This window comes from Aegilops tauschii, chromosome 5, assembly GCF_002575655.3.
Source record: "Aegilops tauschii subsp. strangulata cultivar AL8/78 chromosome 5, Aet v6.0, whole genome shotgun sequence".
Lineage (NCBI taxonomy): Eukaryota > Viridiplantae > Streptophyta > Magnoliopsida > Poales > Poaceae > Aegilops > Aegilops tauschii.
This window is the reverse complement of record NC_053039.3, coordinates 480,675,470-480,689,135: the sequence shown is the minus strand read 5'-3', so window position 1 is coordinate 480,689,135 and position 13,666 is coordinate 480,675,470. Positions and strand designations below refer to the sequence as shown.

Here is a 13,666-nt window from a genome sequence, read left to right as displayed (position 1 = left end):
CTGTGCTCCTCTTACCGAAAATAAATACCTTTAGGCCATGAAGCTCCTAGTTTTCATAAGAAGAGGGTCCAAAAGACGGCTCACCCAGAGGCCCAAATGTATCCATGTCAGCCATTGGTGTGATGCCGAAATGTAATGGGCGCAGGTGATTTGTCACAACGGCTGAGGAAAGAAGCTCATTTACAAGTGAATTGCATGTTTGTTCTAACTCGTATTTACTAGATACTCCCAAAAAATGTTCGAAAAGAAAGATATTACTCCCTCCATTCCTTATAAATGTAAGTATTTGTAGAGCTTTCACTATGAACCACATACAGATGCATTTTAAGTGTAGATTCATTCATTTTGCTCCGTATGTGTCTCAGCTTTAGTACAACTTTGTACTAAAGTTAGTACAAAGTTAAGACACTTATTTTGGGACGGAAGGAGTATTTAGGAATGGAAGGAGTATTTGTCTTAGGGTTGTCAAGATTAAGCTTGTATTGTTGGGACCCACTCAAAAGTAGGTACCCTTTAAAAATTGATGTATGCTGCTTAATGTCACGTGCACACGGTATTCTTTAGTAAAAGGCGAAAGAATAGTTCGCTCTGTGCTCATGACGCAGCTGCGTGATTTGTTTGGCTGTACGCAGCTCCATTATATAGCCAGTTGACGGTAGTCCATTCCTTTCTCCGGCGATGTGGTACTATTAGCACAGGACAATGCTTCTTTCGGTTCGGCTGTTCGGGCTGGCGTTTGGGTGGGTGTGGCGGGCGTCTTTTATTCGTGGGCCAAAGGGTGAATTTAGCCAATTCGTGGGCTGGCATTAGTTAGCCTGACGCGGGTTACTCAATCAAAAAAAAAGAAAAAAAACAAATAGCCTCACGCTCACCCCTAAAAAAAAGTTGGCCTCACGCTCTATACATCGCGTCAAGCGATGTTATAGTACGCCGGCCGAATAGTGTAGCCTGAATGTGTTACGCAGGTGCTTTTCGTTCACTTTTTAAATTTTTGATTTCTTTTATACACATATTTTTTTTAAAATATTTACAAATATATTTCACAAATTAAAACACTTAATGCATTAAGATGTTCATCACACATTTATCTAAAATTCATGAAGTGTAGAAACGACGTTCATGAAACTTAAAAAAAAAATTGATATTGTTTAAATAAAATTATGACATTTCAAATGTGTTAATAAAATGTGAAAACTCCACGAATTAAAAATAAGTTTCGTATGATTCAATGAAATGTTTAAAAAATGATCACATGTCTCAAAAAAGATGTTTGTGACATTTAAAAATATATATACATAATTTGAAAATGGCTGCGTAATTAAAAAAATGATTCATGCCATTCAAAAAATGTTCATGGCATTTAAAAAGTTGTTCACACGTTTAAAAAATGTGTTCTTGGCATTTATAAAATACTTATACAATGCAAATAATGTTTCATGCAGGTGAAGAATTTTCAACATGTACCAAAAAATGTTATGCGTGCATAAAGAAAGGTAAAAATGTATTTGAAAAACAAAAAAACGATGAAAAGGCAGAGAAATAAAAGAAGGAAAACTACACAAAAGGTTCTAAACCCAATCTAAACCGGTCCATAGTCCAAAACCGCAGCAGGGGCTATAGTGTTAGGCCGACCCATTTAGTCGAGCGCGAGAGGCGATGCTAGGCTATTTATCGCAAGGAGCGAGATATAGCCTTGGTGAATTAGAGTGATTTCTGTAAAAACAAAATTCTAAATCGGGGTAGATTCTCCAGATGCCTTGTTCCTGGACACCATGTGGCGGGTTACAGAGATTCATTCAGGTGCTCTCGTTGCCTTGAGAACGGCCACCGGGCGCGTGAGTATTGCACCGCCCGCTCAGCTTGCTGGCACACCCTGCCATGCCGTCGTCATCCCGCCTCGCCAGTGGGCATTGCCAAGTGCCAGGCCCATCCCAAGGCAATTCAGTGTGATTCATGGGCGTTGGTTGTATCTGCTCCCATAGGCTTGGTAGCCCAAGCCGAGGTTCTGCGCTCTAAACTGTTAACCTTGGCTTCATTCCAGTTCAAGGAGGCGGTCCATCCTCTGTGTGATGCCGCTGAATCAATGCATGGTTGCTTGCTTCAGTCTGGAGCGTGCGGAAGTTGCAACAAACAGACCATCTCTTCCATCGAATATGAGGCATACCCCTCCTATGGTGGATCCAGATGTTGATTTTGCACACGTGAGGGATGCAGAGCTCTATGATTGTTCTCACCTCATACCGGGGCAGTCCACCGTCACTGCATGCATTACCATTTGCCGATGTTCCTGCCGTGGTTGAGGCAATTTTCTTGGTCCTGGCTCAAGTGTTGCAAATCATGCCTGAGCTTATGGGGATGTGTGTGGAACCGGTTTCGTCGTTGTCACGGGAACATCTGGAGGGGGACTCGATTGTGGCTTTGGCTGCTGTTCCAACCACCCTGGAGCCTAGCCAAGTGTTTGAAAATGGAGAGAGGAGTTGTCTTTTGATGTTCTTGTGGGTGAGGATATTGTTGTGCTCAGTGTGGTTGTGCCTAATCCCGAGGTCCTCTTCACGGCTAAGCTTTATGATTTCTCATCAAACTGGATTCTGCAAAATATGGAAAGATGATTGGATGCGTCTTGAAGGAAAGCGCATTGACGAACAAATGTCAGAAGTGCAGTGGAAACCTCAAGGAGAAATCTAGCAGGAGCAAAGGCAAGAAGGAGTGGTGCTAAAGGGAATGCACAAGATGTTCCATCATCAATGATTCTAGTTTTGTGGGATGTGTACCTGGACTTTGTCGACGTCTTCTTTCAAATTGTAGCGATTCATTGGGTTTCCCTTTGTTATGATGAGCCTCGTGCTTTGAGGGGTGGCAGTAGTACAATAATTCTACATCTACGTAATATGTTACGTCATCCTACGTAACCTTCCCTCTACTTATCTCCTCCCCCGATTTTCCGGGGGGTGGGCCACCTCCCTCCCCTTGTTCCAATCTAAACTTGCCAAATCAGCTGCATCACCGAAAGGATCGATATGGTTGACTAGAGGGAGGGGGTGAATAGGCAACTACCAATTTTTAGATTTTCTTAACAATTTAGGGTTAGCAACAAAGGTTGTCTAGATGTGCAACTAGGTGAGCAACCTATATGATGCTAACAACAACAACAACAAGTGCAAGCAAAGGATACAACACAACAATAGCTTGCACAAAGTAAAGGTAAGAGATAACCACAAGTGGAGCCGGTGGAGACGAGGATGTGTTACCGAAGTTCCTTCCCTTTGAGGGGAAGTACGTCTCCGTTGGAGCGGTGTGGAGGCACAATGCTCCCCAAGAAGCCACTAGGGCCACCATATTCTCCTCACGCCCTCGCACAAATGCAAGATGACGTGATTCCACTAGTGGTCCCTTGAAGGCGGCGACCGAACCTTTACAAACAAGGTTGGGGCAATATCCACAACAAGCTTGGAGGCTCCCAACAACACCACGGAGCTTCACCACAATGGAATGTGGCTCCGAGGTGACCTCAACCGTCTAGGGTGCTCAAACACCCAAGAGTAACAAGATCCACAAGGGATTAGTGGGGGGGATCAAATTTCTCTTGGTGGAAGTGTAGATCGGGGCCTTCTCAACCAATCTCTAGAAAATCAACAAGTTTGATTGGCTAGGGAGAGAGATCGGGCGAAGATGAGCTTTGGAGCAACAATGGAGTTTGGAAAGGGAAGAGGTAGGTCTTCTTGGAGAAGAAGACCTCCTTATATAGTGGGGACAAATCCAACCGTTATCCCCACAACTCACCCCGCAGCGACCGGTACTACCGCTCCTCGCAGTGGTACTGCCGCTTGGCCCAGCGGTAGTACCGCTGGGGCCGTGCACAATAGCTCACACGGACGAATGGGAGAAGGAGCAGGAGAGAAAAACCAGGAGCGGCACTAGCGGCGGTGGTAGGGCGGTAGTACCGCTCATGAGCGGTACTACCGCACCTACTGCCGCAGAACCCGACACGAAAACAAGGCATCCCGAGTCGGGCGGTACTGAGCGGAACCACAACTTGGAGCCATGGGCGGTACTACCCCTGTCACAGCGGTACTGCCGCCTGTGGCTCTAGGCGGTACTGCCGCTCTGTGTCACGGTACTACCGTTGGCCCCCTTCTCCAGTACCACTTCCAAGATAATGACAGATCCTCCCAAGATGAGGGAAAGAGCCAAGAGTGCAAAAGGAGACGTGTACGTGTTGATTCCACCCTAACCTTTCCAATACGGGCCCCCTCTTAATAGTACGGTGTTTCCTACGACTCAAGTCCACCAAAACTGAAATGAAGGAAACAAGTACCGTCTTCTCTTTAATCGCCGAGGGGCAGAAATCGTCTCGTGCCATATGAATGAATATTTGAAACGCTCAATGCACACGATTAGTCCGTAAACGTATTGTCATCAACCACCAAAACCACCACGGAAGAAATATGCCCTAACAATCTCCCCCTTTTTGGTGGACTGATGACTACGAGATTTGTACAAAGATATGACAAAGGAACAAACAAAGCCCAAAGTCTACAAAATATAGACGGGCTCCCCCTAGATGTGTGCACTTAATTAAGAGTGCTTTTGGAATGCAAAGCACACACACTAGGATCAACACTCCCCCTATATTTTATAGACTGGCAATACTAGCATCTACAAACTTGGAGAGGAATAACTAGGATGCTAGCAAAAACAAGTGAGAATACGAAAAGATATAAGTTAAAACATAACGCTCACAACCTAACAGGTACAAGACATGCAAGGATAATAATAAGATAGCATATGTCTCACACCATGTGATAGGATAGCCAAGTCTCACAAGCTAAAACCAAACCAAAGCAAACGACCGACAAAAAAGTTCGCGAGAGAAAGACACGGCAAATAAGACACACTCGCAACACGACAAATCCCTAAACTCTCTCCCCCTTTGGCATCGAGACACCAAAAAGAGAAAGTGGACTAAAATGGCAACAGGTGATAGCAACTCCAGAGATCTCCCTCCTCACAGATCCGCGTGATCGCCCGCATCTCCGTCATCGGCAGTAGCAGGCTGGTCGGTCTCTGAATCTGTCCAAGGACAGTGCTGAGAGATCCACTCCTCCTCATCTGTGAGCTTATCCTCGGATCCACTAGCAACCGCAACACCAAGCTGACGCATAAAAACCTTGTGATCAGGGGTAACACCAACTCCCCAATCTCGAGCATGACATCGGGGTAAGCGTGTGCCCATACCTTCTCAATGAGCAGCATCAAAAAGGGACCATAGATCATACACTTGCACTCAGTGATGGCCGAGAGGAGCTCCGACCACATGACATGAGAGACATCCTAAGTTTCTCCTGTGCTTGCCTCCTGCTCATGCTGACAAAGCAACATATCCACAAGATAAGAGTGAACCTGATCCAAGTTCCCAATACGAGGGGAAAGAGTGTGCTTGAAGATGCGACGAAGAATGTCCAGAAAAGGAAACAGCTCATATATCTTCTTCTTCGTCTTGGGATTAATCTTCACAGTGCTATAGGGCCAAAGACGAGACTTGTGGGCAGAGGTAGTCTCCTTGTGAGGGCGGAAACCAACCGGGTTGTCAAGCCCATGATCCTCAAAGCCTAAAAGCTCCATAAATGCCTTCCATTTGATGACGATAAATCTTCCATTAGTCATCCACGTCATTGTCCGTTCATCATCAGTGCCAAGGTGAATGGTGGCATAAAACTGAGCCACAATGTCAGCATCAAAATCCTTGTCGAACTCCATGATCCTGATGATATTCAGCCGAGAGCACATATTGAGAGCCTCTCCAAAGTAGGCACGGCCCTTCTCCAAATAAGCAATGTCAATGGACCGAACACTCACAAACAAGTTCTTCTTGGCCTTGAGCATATCAAAGTAGATGGATCGCTGCATCCTGTTCCAAAAAGGGCGGTTGACGAGAGCAGGATCTTGATCTTGAGAATACGGATTGCGGCGACGAGCCATGCAAAACTCCTTTGTAGACATCTCTGCCACAGATTTGAACTTTGGCTTTGGCTTGCTTGCAACTTGCTTGGATGGCGGCTTGGGCTGCGAAGGTTGAGCACTTGAAGATGCAACGGCCTCAGAAGTGCGATAGCGTTTTGACCCGCAGGACGCCCGGGGTTGATGCGTCGGGCTTGCTGATCCGAAGTGCCATCACCTGGAACCCACACAAAACAACGAGAAAAGAAAAAGGAGAACAAAGCATAAGCCAGCAGAAAAACACAGCAAGAATCAGAGATTGGTACGAGAATAACGGAGGCCGGCATCCCGAGTGGTAGTGCCGCTCCAGAGGAGCGGTTGTGCCGCCCAGAGCGGTAGTGCCGCTCCGGAGGACCGGTAGTACTGCCCGAGGCGGAGAACAACCGTCAGACCACTGCCGTGCATAGATCCGGTACTACCGGGGGTGCCAAATTCAAAAATACTCCTACCAATCGCTAATCCACCTAGTCTAGCAGACGTCTACACCCTAGTCATGCCTCGATTTAGCCAAAAATCGATGAATGCGAACAATATTGCCCTAAATCCTAGATCCAACAAAGAGAACCAAAGGAGAGGAAAACAGAGGCAATACCGGCATCCATGGCAAGAGGAGAAGGTGGGGAACGATCCCACCGGACGGAAACGTAGAAGACGGCATGGAGGCGGCGGCCCGGCGGCAACCCCCCGCTGCTTGTTCGTCGCTGGAGAGAGGAAGAGGCGAGGGAGAGACAGACGAATGGGTATGTGGGAGTAAAAACTCCCCTTGCCTGATTCATAACCCCCCACGCCCCGCCTCACAGCGGCAGTACCGCACGACCGGGCGGTAGTACCGCTTGACGCCATAAGCGATAGTGCCGCCCAGCCATAGCGGTAGTGCCTCTCTAGCGACCACAAGACAAACCAGGAGAGAAACGGCTCAGCAAAAAGAGAGACAAAGACAACACGAGAAACCGAGGGAGCAACTTTAAGAGCAAAACACAAACAAACCAGAGAAACACCCTTGGAGAGACTCAACACACACACATAAACAACAAGACTAGAAAAGATCGAAGAACAACAAACACCTCTCGAGGAGAGGGCAGTGGCCGAAGCCACCTATGTTTGAGTCAATTGGTATGGCACCGCGAAGATTTTAACCTTGGGCCCATGACCAAAACTCATCTTTGAAGCACAAGTACCATCAAAATGGCTAATGTGAAAGACGTGATTAATCTATGCATAATGGGGGGAGGGAGAGTTCATTGAGAGAACAACACTCCCCCTATGTCCATGCCTACAACTAGAGCAAGATAAAATGATGAGTGCGGTGGGGTGTGCCTAGATTCAAGCCACATTGCTCGAACCAATGATATTTATCTCATGCCGTAACTCGCGAAATCTTGCTTCATCTAGAGGCTTGGTGAAAATATCCTCTAGTTGCTCTTGAGTGTTGATGTAGATGATCTCAATATCTCCATGCTTGATGTGATCCCTAATGAAATGATGACGAATCTCAATGTGCTTCGTCTTGCTATGTTGCACCGGATTGTGAGAGATCTTGATAGCACTTTCATTATCACATAGAAGAGGCACTTTGTCACAAGTGACACCGTAATCCTTTAAAGTTTGCCTCATCCATAGCAATTGTGCACAACAACTTGCGGCGGCTACATATTCGGCCTCGGTGGACGAGAGAGACACACAATTTTGCTTCTTTGAAGACCAACTCACCAAAGAGCGACCAAGGAATTGGCACCCTCAGGAAGTTGACTTCCTCTCCACACAATCTCCCGCCCAATCCGAGTCCGAGTAACCCATGAGATTGAAGCTTGCTCCTTTGGGGTACCATAAGCCAAAGTTTGGGGTATGAGCCAAATATCGAAAGATTCGCTTGACCGCCACATAGTGGCTTTCCTTATTGCGGCTTGAAACCGTGCACAAATTCCCACACTCAACATGATATCCGGTCTAGAGGCACAAAGGTAAAGCAAGGAACCAATCATGGAACGATATACCTTTTGATCCACCGCTTTACCATTGGGATCACTGTCAAGCTTGCATTTGGTGGGCATGGGAAACTTGACCAGCTTGACATCATCTAGCTTGAATCTCTTGAGCATGTCTTGGGTATACTTGGCTTGGTTGATGAACGTTCCTTCTTTTCCTTGCTTGACTTCGAACCCAAGAAAGAACTTCAACTCTCCCATCATAGACATCTCAAACTTCTCGGTCATTAGTGCGGCAAACTCATCATTGAAAGATTTGTTAGGAGAACCAAAAATAATATCATCAACATATAGTTGGCATATGAACAAATCCCCTTTGACCCTCTTAGTAAAAAGAGTGGGATCAATTTTCCCAGTTTTAAACCCACGATCTTGCAACAACTCGGTAAGGTGCTCATACCACGCACGTGGGGCTTGTTTAAGGCCATAGAGCGCCTTTTTGAGTTTGTATACATGAGTGGGGAGCTTGGGATCCTCAAATCCCGAAGGTTGTTTGACATACACCAACTCATGCAAAGGACCATTAAGAAATGCATTTTCCACATCCATTTGTTGCAATTTAAAATCATGATGAGATGCATATGCAAGCAACATGCGAATAGATTCAAAACGAGCAACGGGGGCAAAGGTTTCACCGTAGTCGATACCGTCGACTTGGGAGTAGCCTTGTGAAAGGATCGATATAGTTGACTAGAGGCGGGGTGAATAAGCAACTAACAATTTTTAGCTTTTCTTTACCAAATTAAACTTTGCATCAAAGTAGGTTGTCTAGATATGCAACTAGGTGAGCAACCTATATGATGCAACAACAACAAGCACACAAGCAAGCAAGGGATACAACACAATATAAGCTTGCACAAGTAAAGGTAAGAGATAACCAAGAGTGGAGCCGGTGGAGACGAGGATGTGTTACCGAAGTTCCTTCCCTTTGAGAGGAAGTACGTCTTCGTTGGAGCGGTGTGGAGGCACAATGCTCCCCAAGAAGCCACTAAGGGCTACCGTATTCTCCTCACGCCCTCACACAATGCGAGATGTCGCGATTCCACTATTGGTGCCCTTGGAGGCGGTGACCGAACCTTTACAAACAAGGTTGGGGCAATCTCCACAACTTAATCGGAGGCTCCCAATGACACCACGAAGCTTCACCACAATGGAATATGGCTCCGCGTTGACCTCAACAGTCTAGGGTGCTCAAACACCCAAGAATAACAAGATCCGCAAGGGATTAGTGGGGGGAATCAAATTTCTCTTGGTGGAAGTGTAGATCGGGGCCTTCTCAACCAATCCGTAGAAAATCAACAAGTTTGATTGGCTAGGGAGAGAGATCAGGCGAAAATGGAGCTTTGAGCAACAATGGGGCTTGGGGAGGGAAGAGGTAGTCTTCTTGCGGAAGAAGACCCCCTTTATATAGTGGGAGAAAAGATCCAACCGTTACCCACCCACTCAGCCCGCGACACGCGGTACTACCGCACACGCACGCGGTACTACCGCAAGGGTTTACGGTACTACCGCTTGATGTTGTGGTACTACCGCTCGCGCATCAGTGCTCAGACGAGGCCCTCTTGCGTATAGCAACGAGCGGTAGAACCGCCGGAGTGATACTACCGCGCGCCCATGCGGTACTACCGCAAGGCAGGGCTCAACCAGGTTGGAAAGGCACGGACTAAATAAATTACGTCTGTGGCTACTTCCGCTGAGTTTAGGTGCGAAAATCTGGCACGGAACTACCGCTGGCAGGGAGCGGTACTACCGCAAGGGGGCAGAAGTAAAAAATTACTTCTGCGCCTACTTCTGCATGCGCCAGTGTCAGGGCCGGAGCTAGCGGTACTACCGCTCACCAGGAGCGGTACTACCACTGGACCCTACGGTACTACCGCAAGGCCCTGCTGAGGGAGTCCTGTATTAGGGGGTCCTCGGGTGTTCGGGCTATTCGATGTGATCCGGACTGATGGGCCATGAAGATACAAAGCGGAAGGCTTGCCCCCATGTCCGGGTAGGACTCCCCTATGCGTGGATGGCAAGATTGGTGTACGGATATGTAATTTCGTTCCTCTACAAACCGACTCTGTACAACCCTAGACCCCTCCGGTGTATATATAAACTGGAGGGTTTAGTCCGTAGAGGCTATCAGAATTCATATAGGCTAGACATCTAGGGTTTAGCCATTAAGATCTCGAGGTAGATCAACTCTTGTAACCCCTATACTCATCAAATACAATCAAGCAGGACGTAGGGTATTACCTCCATTAAGAGGGCGCGAACCTGGGTAAACATTGTGTCCCACTTGTCCTTTGTTACCTTCGATCCTATGACGCACAGTTCGGGACCCCCTACCTGAGATCGGCCGGTTTTGACACTGACATTGGTGCTTTCATTGAGAGTTCCACTGTGTCGTTGGCAGAAGGTTCGATGGCTCGTTCGATCATCGACAACGACGCTGTTTCCGGGGAAACTTTCCTCCCTGGTCAACTTTTCATGTTTGGTGGCTTCGCTCTGCGTGCCAATTCAACTAGTCACCTTGAACAGATCGACAACTATGCTCCTGGTCACCAGATCAGGTTCGGAAACCTGAATTATATCACTGATATCCGAGGAGACTTGATCTTCGAAGGGTTCTCAACCTCGACCGCCGCTCCTTATCTACATGAAGGGAGCCCGTCGGATCCACCACTAGGCTCCGTTCAAGGATCAACTGCCGTTCCTGCCCCGGCCATAGATCCAGAGCAGACCACCCTGTCTGAAGACGGGAGTATGAACCCCGCCGGACCCTCTCCTACTACGGAGTTCCCTGCCGGAGACCCAGAGGTGACCATATCATCGGCAGGCCTAGAATCAAACAGGACTCTCCCTGTCATCGGGAAGCCGGAGTCACCTCTAGATGTTAACTTCAAACTCTTGAGGCCTGCATCCATTGAGCATGGTCAAGTGGCGTTTACCAGGCCCAGCTCCACAGTTCCTCAGCCACCCGTCCAGCTCTCGCTCTTAAACGAGGCTCTGGATTTAATGCAATCTCTCGCCATTACGGAAGTATCACTTCCGAACTACGCCCAGCCTGAACTAGGGGCTGAGAGCGGGGAATTTTACGTCCCACCCACCACCCACTTCATAGCCACTGTCAAGGACCTAACCGACATGCTAGACTACGCCTTCAAAGACATCGACGGCATGGACGACGATGCCAGAGCCGAATCAGGCCAAAACCCACCCGTCACTCGGCGTTGGACGACCACTTCTACTTATGACGTGTACATGGTGGATACGCCCAGAAAGAAGGACGACGACGACATTCAAGATCCGATCGAGGATAAGCCCGTCGAGGCACCACCCAAGCGCCGACGTCAGCGGCGCCGCTCACGATCTCGTCGGGAAAAGGATAGCAATACCGGCACCGGAAATAAAAACACTCCGGATGATGCCGAAGACCCCGAAGACCCCGCTGAGCCTGCGTCCGAGCAGGATGAATGGGAGGAGGGACAGGTTAACCCCGACGAACTTGTTGATCACGATGATTTGGAGGATAGTAATTACCTACCGACCTCCGAGGAGGATGTTAGCCTCGGCAACGAAGATTTCATCGTACCAGAGTAAGCCCTCGAACAAGAACGCTTCAAGCGGCAACTTATCGCCACCGCAAGGAGCCTGAAAAAGAAACAACAACTGCTTCAAGCCGAACAGGATACGCTCAACGACAGATGGATTAAGGTCCTGGCCGCCGAAGAATACGGCCTTGAGCGCCTAACAAAGAGCTATCCAAAACGCAAACTACCACAATTCAACAACGAGGCCCTTGAGCCAATACCGTCGAGATACAACCATGTCGATGAACCAGACCGACCACTGCGTGGACGGGACAAAGCGGCTAACCATGCCGAACACTAGCCCGCACCACCTCGCCGTAGAGGTAAAGAGGCAGCAGCTCCGGGCTACACGTATGATTTACGTCAGGACCTGGACAATAGAGCCGGCCAGACCAGATCAATCTATGGATCAAGGGGACGTGCTCCAACACGAGACGACGGCCATCAAGCCTGGCATGACAAGCATCACCAAGTTCGGGCCGAGAACCGAACACGGATGTCATCCGAACTCCGTCGTGATGTCGCCCGATACAGAGGCGCCGCACACCCCATGTGCTTTACCGATGAGGTAATGCAGCACCAATTTCCAGAAGGTTTTAAACCCTTAAACATCGAGGCATATGATGGAACGACATATCCCGCTGTATGGATTGAAGATTTTCTTCTCCTAGGCCTGGCGTTCGGTATAAACCGAAAAATCGGTTTCTACTGTTCGGTTTTTATGTAAATTCGGTGTCCAGAGTTAGAAAGCGAAAAAACCAACATCAAATGGATAACCTAAAATTCGGTTAACCGTTTTTCTGTTAATACCGGATTTTCTGAATATGCGAAGGCAATTCATCTGACTGTGTAGCTCCTTTGCACCTGCGCTGCTATATAGCCTAGTTATCCACCTCCTTCGCTGTGGCTGGCCGAGGTGGCACTAAAAAAAATAGCAATACCTCGTGCATGCACTTACAAACACGACAGCCACACACTGGAAAAAGAAGCCACAATAACTTGGGCCTTGCATGCAACAGATTGGCTCGCCCTATAGTATTTTTTTGCTAGTCGCTCATGGGCCAGTGGGCTAACTGCGCACAGGCATACTTAGCGTAAGAAATTGGAAACGTGGGTGGCGGGCTGGCGGCTGTGTGCGAGAAAGCTGGAGAGCGGGAGGAAGTTACGGGCTGATGGGGAATTTTGGTTTTGTACGGTTAACCGAGGAACCTACCGTACCGACCGAATCTGGTTCGGTTAGTAACACCAAAAACCGAATTTTTCTGTGCTGATTGGGAAAACCAAATATTCGGTTTTTTCGGTATCGGTTACAGTTCGGTGTTCGGTTCTACGGTTTTTATGCCCACCCCTATCTTCTCCACATTCACATGGCTCGCGGTGACGATCTCCATGCCATCAAATACCTCCCATTAAAGTTAAAAGGACCAGCACAACACTGGTTGAATAGCCTCCCAGAGAACTCCATTGGTAGCTGGGAGGACTTGGAGGATGCTTTTCGAGACAACTTCCAAGGAACTTATGTCCGGCCACCGGATGCCGATGACCTCAGTCATATAGTCCAGCAACCCGGAGAGTCAGATCGCAAACTCTGGACTCGGTTCTTAATTAAAAAGAACCAAATTGTTGGCTGTCCGGACGCGGAAGCCTTAGCAGCCTTTAAGCACAGCGTCCATGATGAATGGCTCGCCCGACACCTCTGCCAGGAAAAGCCGAAGACTATGGCAGCTCTCACTACACTCATGACCCGCTTCTGCGCGGGCGAAGATAGCTGGTTGGCTCGTAGAAGCAACAGTACCAGCGACCATGGCACCTCTGAAGCCAGGGATGGCAACGGAAGGCCACGACGTAACAAAAATAAGCGTCGAAACAACAACGAAGAAACCCATGATACAGCGGTCAATGCCGGATTTAGTGGCTCCAAACCCGGTCAGCGGAAAAATCCATTCAAAGGAAATAGAGACAGTCCATCTAATTTGGACAAGATACTAGACATGCCTTGCCAGATTCATGGCACCCCCGACAAGCCTGCCAATCATACCAACAGAAACTGCTGGGTTTTTAAACAGGCCGGTAAGTTAAATACCGAACACAAGGGGAAAGGGCCTC

General features: G+C 48.1%; 1 non-coding gene across 1 annotated transcript; it reads right to left on the bottom strand.

Moving 5' to 3' along the window:
• Positions 1 to 489: 489 nt before the first annotated feature.
• Positions 490 to 607, bottom strand: LOC120965518 (U5 spliceosomal RNA). The gene has a single exon (XR_005758564.1). It is a non-coding gene; the product is annotated as a U5 spliceosomal RNA (small nuclear RNA).
• Between the last annotated feature and the right edge of the window lie 13,059 nt (positions 608 to 13,666).